Source organism: Chrysochloris asiatica, unplaced genomic scaffold, assembly GCF_000296735.1.
Source record: "Chrysochloris asiatica unplaced genomic scaffold, ChrAsi1.0 scaffold00190, whole genome shotgun sequence".
NCBI classification, from domain to species: Eukaryota; Metazoa; Chordata; class Mammalia; order Afrosoricida; family Chrysochloridae; genus Chrysochloris; species Chrysochloris asiatica.
This window is the reverse complement of record NW_006408708.1, coordinates 758,162-766,684: the sequence shown is the minus strand read 5'-3', so window position 1 is coordinate 766,684 and position 8,523 is coordinate 758,162. Positions and strand designations below refer to the sequence as shown.

Below are 8,523 nucleotides of genomic sequence, written 5' to 3'. Positions count from 1 at the left end.
CCTATCAAGAAAAGCATGGAGGTCTAGGCTCTGTTCCTGAAGTTTCCATTTTTTACTCCTTTTTTAGAAAACCATTCTTATTTTCTCTGTCTCCCTCTTTCTTTAAGAAACTACATTCAGATAAATGCAGTGTTTGTGCATACTTCCCACACACACACACCGTAGGTGGCATTACTAACAGTGCTTTTAATGTATCAGTCTGTTTCATTCCCTGTGCCCTCCAAGAAAAACATGCTAGGGAAGCAAAACTACTTTTTTTAGGCTTCCAAGATAAAACCTAGTGCATTCCAAACAGAACCTATAATGCATTTTATAGCTGGATAATGAAAGTTGTCTAGTGGTCTAAAAGAGTGAAAAATACTTGACCTCCTTCCAAGAATAGAATTAGAGATGAAAATTGGGCTCATTTGTAATTCCTTGTGTTGCCTTCCCTCATGCTAACATGTTTATGGGGAAAAAATACACTTTTTTTTTTTTTTTTTAATCATTCAACACTTTACTTTTCTTGGGGACTTGGAAAACATAAAGAAGGTATACCAGGTGTCCCATGATATCTCTTATACTGTGTAAACTCTAAATGGAGAGATGTTGCATATTTTATTTCAGTATTCTGGGCTCATTTTAACAAATCCATTTATAAGGTGAATAAAAAAGTCAAGCAGCTAAAGGCAGTCATTAACTGGAGCAGAGACATCGGTCCTCGGTGCATGACAATGCCTGCCAGGGCTCAGCCCAGGTTATGGTGGACTATGAGGAGTGGCCCAACTCTGATGACTTCACGGTTGGTTTTCTGGCAGATACATATTCTAAAACTTTGTTTGACACTACAGCACTAGAATGTCACTGCTCCTAAATGATGGCTTGCTGTGATGCTAAAAGTCATGCCACCAGCAGGATCACCCATGGTGGACAGATTTGGGTAGAGCTTCCAGACTAACACAGATTAATAAGAAAGGCCTCGTGATCTACTTCCAAAAAGTAGCTAATACAGTATTAGAAGATGGTGGTGGTAGTGGTAGTGTGCCATGAAGTTGGTTTTGACTCATAGTGACCCTGCATAGGTTTCCGAGGCTGTAAATCTTTATGGGAGCAGAAAGCCTCATCTTTCTCCCATGAAATGGCTGGTAGTTTTGAACTGCTGACCTTGAGGTTAGCAGCCTGACTCGTAACCACTATGCAATCCCCCTAGATTAGAAGGCAACAATGACCTCAAACATAGCAGCAATATGAAGATGGCTCAGGACCAGTAGCATTTGGTTCTGTTGAACACGGGGTCACCCCATGAGTCAGAGCCAAGTCAATGATAACAAGTAGCAAGACAATGCCTGAGAGAATAGCATGAACTCCAGTGTATCCATGATCCTGTAATAGTATTAAAAATACTTATGTTGAGTAAAGTAATAGTTTCTATTAATTGCTATCTTGGCTTGAGAATATGTAAAGCCATATCTAAAACACACATTAAAAAAAGAAGGTTTGAGTAGGAAATACTTAAAAAATAATAATGAATCTTGACATAAAACTTTATGCCTAGAGCTATTTGCAACCCTTAAGAATATGGAAAAGGATGAAAGGTAGTGCTTAGAAAAAATAATTACTGTGTGTTTAGAATAAAGAGATTATCAGTAATTTTTAACTTCAAACACTTTCTGTGGTTATACGTGTAAATATATATGTTAAACAGCAAGTTGTTGCTATTTAAGAAATTAAGGAAACTAAGCAAATTACAATGGCTTCATCTGGATATATTATCACAATTTGTAAGAGTAGAAAGGTGTGATTTGGAAACAGTGGCTCTGACTTTAGAAGAACCCAACCAGATATCCAGAAATAGAAGAAGGCCACTAAAACTAAATTAAATAGAAGTAAAAAGAAAGAAAAAGGTAAGAGTTTAGAGAATTGGTATCACCAAATGTGTCTCTAAATATACTGAGGAGTGTGTTAGGCTGAATAATGGTCCCAAAAGGTATCAATCCCAAATACCAGGAAATTACATCATTTTGGAAAAATGTCTTTGCTGATATGGTTAAGTTAGTGATCTTGAGATGGGGAGATTATTTTGTGCAGTTATGTAGTCCCTAAATGCAACCACAAACATCCTCGAAAGGGGGAGATTACACCCAAAAGAGGGGAAGGCTATGTGACCCTAATGGTGGTTGGTTGGTTGGTTGTGTGCCATGAGGTGGATTCTGACTCATAGCGTCCCTGAATAGGGTTTCCGAGAGGTTGTAAATCTTTATGGGAGCAGAAAGCCTCATTTTTCTCCCATGGAATGGCTGGTAGTTTTGAACTTCCGAACTAGAAATTAGCCACTTGACTCGTAACCACTACATCATCACAGATGCGGTAATGTACTACATTAATGTACTTCATAACCACTACATTACCACTCCAAAGTTTGGAGTGATGCAGCCACCAAACCAAGGAATGCCAACAGCCACCAGAAACTGGAAGAGGTAAGGAATGGATTTTTCTACATAGCCCAGTGATACTGATTTCAGACTTCTGGCCTTCACAACTATGAAACAATAAATGCATGGTGTTTTAAATCACCACATTTGTAGTCATTTTTTACAGCAGCAACAGAAACTAATACAATAGGCAATTAGGGATCGGCAGAGTTTGCTGGCATTGATGAAGAAATAAGATGACAGAAACTAGAATAAACACTCCAAGACTCCCAACACCTGTCATTTGCTGTTCTGATGTGAGTTAATTTTTACAGATTCAAGATCCTACCTTGAAGATATGACATCTACATTGTAAAACAGCATCAATGGATATACAATGTGGTGAAAACAATGTGAGTTCCAACCTGCAGCTTAAGTAAAACTGTCTTTAGGAAGAAGCGATAGGTAGTGTGTAGTACTAAGGATACTAGAGATATAGGTTTTGGGTAATTTAGTGATTCTAGAACTGTAGAGCAAGACTCTCAAATTGGAACATAACTGCAGAACAATATATATACATATATCTCTAATCATTATGCCTATATATCTATCTCTCTAATTTATTCCTCAGTAAATCAAATTCATAATGGCCAGATGAAAAACAAATAATGATTTGAACTTCATATCAGTCTTAGTTATCTAATGCTGCTATAATAGAAATACCACAATGGATGCCTTTTTTGGGGGGAAAAAAAGCTTTTATTGTGAATTGAGTGATAGTTTGCATTGGAGAACGTTAGTTTTGCACTCATCCCATCATATTTCGTTTCATTAAAATGATTACAATCCCTTCCATGCATCATCACTCAACAGTATTTGCTTCTATTCCCAGATGCCTTTTGGCAAACAGAAATTTATACTCTCACAATTTAGGAAGCTTGAAGTCCAAATTAAATGCGTCTGCTCTAGGGGTAGGCTTCCTCTCTTTGCTGGCTCTGGAGAAAGGTCTTCATCTCCTTTCAGAATCTATAGGCAAAGATTCTTTGGAGAATTCCATGAGTGTTGGCATCAGTCTTTTTCTGGATATACAAGTTTCACAGTACAGGGACCCCATATCCCATATCCAAAGAACATACCCTACTCCCAGCTCTTCTTTTTTGGAGGTCCCTCTGAGCTCTGTTTGTTTGTTTAATCTCTTTTATATCTCAAAAGAGACTGACTATACAATGCCTGGGACATCTCTTGTTGTTGTTGCTGTTGTGAAGTGTCATTGAGTCGGTTCTGACCCATACTGAGGAGCAGGTGGTGAGCTTGAACCGCCAGCTTTGCAGTTCAAATGGTGCATCAACCCACAGCGCCACACCTGGACTCCTGGGACATCTCTAGCACTCAACAAATATTTGCTTGGTTGTTTTTTGTTTAGTTTTTCATTATTCTTCTTCATTAAAAAATGATGTGAAAAGACATGGAAACAAACAATAATAAACCTATACGAAATAGAAAAAAAAAAAAAGAGAGAGAGAGAGACTAATGATACAAACTAATCCTGTAGAATTGCTTACAGTTAAACTAAAACTGTAACTGTCACAATATTATTTTTAAAATATTTTCATAACAGGAGTCATGCATGCATTCAAAACTCCAGTTTTCCGTTTTCTTTACTCTCTTACCAATTCATATAGTTGTTCATATTGTTGGTTGACAGAACAGTATCTCAAACTCTCCCATTCTTTGTGTCCTGACACTATGAAATGTCAACTGAATCCAATTTAGATCAAACACCAATATACAGTAGTTGTTCCAAAGCCTCATTCTCTGACTCTATGATGAAAACACTAACAACGAAAAAAAAAAAAAAATAGTCAAGAATCATCACAAGAGCTCGCCTTCCCTACCAGCCTCTCCTCTCCCTTTACTTTCATATTTTATAAATTAGAAATGTATTAGAATATCATAAAACCCATAAACATACTTTCCATGATTATCACTTTGGATTTATCTCTTGTTTTTTAAATAATACGTTATAAATAAAGATAAAGTTGCATTTCACCACGAGCCCAACGCCTATTACCCACCCCTATCTCCACTTGCATTATTTTGGTTTAAATTGTCCAGTCTGTTTTTTGGTTTTGGTTTTGGTTTTATGTTTTGAACTATACATTCATCAACAACATTAGTATCATTGAGTGTGTTTACATAGTGTTATATTATTTGTTATATAATCCTTACATTCAATATTTTGTTTCAAAGCATTATTCCTGTTTATAAAAGTACATCTACTTAATCCAATAGCATTTTAGGAGGTTGTGGAACAATATACACTTGTCTGGGGATATTCATCAGCTATATGCTCAAATTTATGATATAAGTAATTCTCAAAGTGAACACTGAGTGGCTGCTCATTTGCTACCCCTGCTAGAGAGTAAGATCCCCTAAGAACTTGATTGAACCTCAGCATAGTGATCCTGCTTGGTCACCTTAGAGCAGGTGGTGGGCCGGCAACGTCGGGCGCATGGGGTCCCCAGCTGATCTCCTCCCTCCCTGCCTTCCTCAGATGGTGGCTGTTTATGCTGGACATGTGGCCAGAGATGGGTAAGGATCACGTGGAACCTCGGCTACTTAAGACAGAGACATTGCCATGCTGCAATGAGTCTCAATGACTGGTAAGACTGAGGAATTCGCACTGACCACCTAAGACAGGCAGCGTCCCTTAAACAATCAATAAATAAGGAGGATTCAGATGCAGACAGTACAGACCCGGTCAGGAGGCCAAGCCCCTGTGGGCCCAAGCGTTGTTGACCGTCCAAACCATAGGCTCTGAGGATCAGACTCTAGCCACCTAGTAGACATAGCAAACTGTCCCTCATCTGATTATTCAGTAATGCTTGTTAGTAATCTCATACATGAGCCCTGGATATCCACAGACAAATGTAAAAACCTTCCCTAAAAGCCGAGACTGTAAATTCCAAAAAGCCAAATCCCCCCCCATCCAAAAAAAAAAAAAAAGCTAAAGAGGATAGAGAGAAACACTGTTAACTGATGATCTATGGAGGGGATAATAATCAATGTAATGAAACAAGCTATATGAATGGTTGAATGTGAAGCTGATGATGTGCCCTGTAAACTTTCACTCAATGCAAAATAAAAACATTTAATTTAAAAAAATTAAAAAAAAAAAGTACATCTAACTCATTCTTTTTATCTACTACATGATATTTTCTCATATGTCTGACCATTCTTTCATTAATATACATAGGCATTCTTTACATGGATGGACTATTCCCACACCATGACTGGGTTCCAATGACAAATAGACCAAAAAAAAAAAAAAACTTTTTATGAACTTTACATGGAATTCAGGCAGCATCACTTCTGCCCCATTCTAGCCAGCAAATTTGACATTTTGATGAGAGTGGCAAAGTTCTAGAAGAGCAAGCCAGACCAGAAATAATGCTATGGATATTTTTGGAAAGGACATCTTCCACAAAAGTTACATAGCCAAGTCCAGGTTCATGGGCGAAGAGATACATTCCACCTCTTCGTGGGAGAAGCAGCAACATAGCATTTCCCAGAGATGTGCCAACAAGAATAGGAGGAATTGTGGTGACCATTTTGCAAGCTAACCCACAAACGCTGTTATAATTATTACTACAAGGCAACTCCTACTATTGCAAAGATAGAGAAGATTATTAAATGCAATGTTAGTAAGTGATCTTTTGGCCTTTTTATATCACATATTATATGATAAATTGGAATTTTATAAATATTTGTAATATATGTGCTAAAAACATATAGAACCAGATCTGATCTTCCTAGTTACCTACCTGCAAACAGTCTATGGTTTATTAGCTAAATTTCTGAAAGATGGTCTTTGTAATAAAAGAGAATATTACATATTTAAATGCCTTCTATTCAGACAGATAGAACCTCTTTGAAACTGTTCTTTAAGTTCTTTGCTTCTTGCCTTCAAGAAAAAAAACACGAACATTTCCTATGAGTAGGTAATAACTTTGTCATTTTGGTGGGTGGATCATAAATACTTTTAAATATTTTTCTCTTACAGGTATTGTTGTTATTGTTAGGTGCCATTATGTCAGTGCTGACTCATAGTGACCCTATGTACAACAGAACGAAACACTGCCCGGTCCTGAACCAACATCACAATTGGTGCAATGCTTGAGCCCATCAATGCTGCCACTTGAGAAAGCCATCTCATTGGGGATCTTCCTCTTTTTCTCTGACCCTTCACCTTACCAAACATGATATCCTTCTCCAGTGACTGGTCCCTCCTGACAATATGTCCAAAGTATGAGAAATGAAACTTGGTCATTCTGGCTTCCAAAGAGCACTCTGGCTGCATTTCTTCCAACACAGATCTGTTGGTTCTTTTGGCAGCCCATTGCACTTTCAATATTCTCCTCCAACACCATAATTCAAATGCATCAATTCTTCTTCAGTCTTCCTTATTCACTGTCCAGCTTTCCCATGCATATGAGGTTATTGAAAATACCATAACTTGCATCAGGTGTACCCTAGTCCTCAAAACGAAATCTTTGCTCTTCAATACTTTAAAAAGGTCTTGTGCAGCAGATTTGCCTTATGCAATATGTCATTTGATTTCTTCACTGCTGCTTCCGTTAGTGTTGACAGTTGATCCAAGCAAAATGAAGTCTTTGACAACTTCAATCTTTTCTCTGCTGGCATGGATGTTGTTTATTGGTCCAGTGGTGAGGACTTTTGTTTTCTTTACATTGAGATGCAAGCCATACGAAAAGCTGTGGTCCTTGATCTTCATCAGTAAGTATTTTAAATTCTCTTCACTTTCAGCAAGTAAGGTTGTATCATCTGTATATCGCAGGTTGTTAATGAGTCTTCCTCCAATCCTGATGCCACATTTTTCTTTATAGAACCCAGCTTCTCAGATTATTTGCTCAGCATACTGATTAAAGAAGTATGGTGAAAGAACACAACCCAGTCACATACATTTCTTGGTCCATGTACAGATTCCTCATGTGCACAGTTCAGTGTTCCAGAATACTCATATTTTGCAATGTTGTCCATAGCTTGTCATGATCTACACAATTGACAGCCTTTGTAAAGTCAATAAAGCACAGATAAACATCTTTCTGATATTCTCTGCTTTCAGCCAAGATCCATCTGACATCAGAAATGATATCCTTTGTTCCATGTCCTCTTCTGAATTCAGCTTGAATCTCTGGAAGTTCTCTGTCAATGTATGCTAGCAGCCATTTCTGTATTACCTTTAGCAAAACTTTACTCACATGGGACATCAGAGATACTGTCTGATGATTTGTACATTCCATTGGGTCACTTTTCTTTGGAATGGACACAAATACATATCTCTTCCAATAAGTTGGCCAGACAGTTGTCTTCCAAATTTCTTGGCATAGAAGAGTAAGTGCCTCCAGTGATGCCTCATGTTGTTAAAAGATTTCAATTTTTATTCCATCAATTCTGGTGCCTTGTTCTTTGCCAATTCCTTCAATGCACTTGGATTTCTTCCTTCAGTATTATTGGCTTTTGATCATGTGTTACCTCTTGAAACAGATGAACATCAACCATTTCCTTTGGGTACAGTGACTCTGTGTATTCCTTCCATCATCTTTTTTTTTATGTTTTATTGTGAATTATATGATAGTTTACATGGGAGAACATTAGTTTTACATTCATTCTATCATATATCGTTTCATTGCCATGGTTACAATACCCTTCATGCATCATCAACCAACCCTGCAAGCCTGCCCCCTACACTATCGCCCCTCCCCAGTCTTCAGCACACAGTTGTTCTCCCTCTCTGGATCTAAAGTCCCCAGTTGCTCCATCGCTCCACGTCATCATCTCTGCCTCCATCTCAGACATCACTGCTTCTCTGGGTAGGGTCCCACTCTCGGCTCTTCTCCATTGATGGTCCTAGGGACCTCTGCTCCTAGACTGGAACGTTAATCACTCCCTTCCTTGCTATAAAACATCTAGCTTTATATTTCCAACTCTCACAATCAGTTCTGATAACAATTATTCACTATTGTATCACAAGAGACCCATCTGCATTTCATTTCATCAGCTCCGCCTAGACAGATTGGATACTACTCACTGGAGATTCTGTCTTCCTCCA

At 38.0% G+C, this 8,523-nt stretch overlaps 1 pseudogene; it reads left to right on the top strand.

Annotated features, from left to right (window-relative positions):
• The first annotated feature begins 2,349 nt into the window (after window positions 1-2,349).
• LOC102822252 overlaps window positions 2,350-8,523 on the top strand; it is a 22,705-nt pseudogene continuing 16,531 nt past the window's right edge.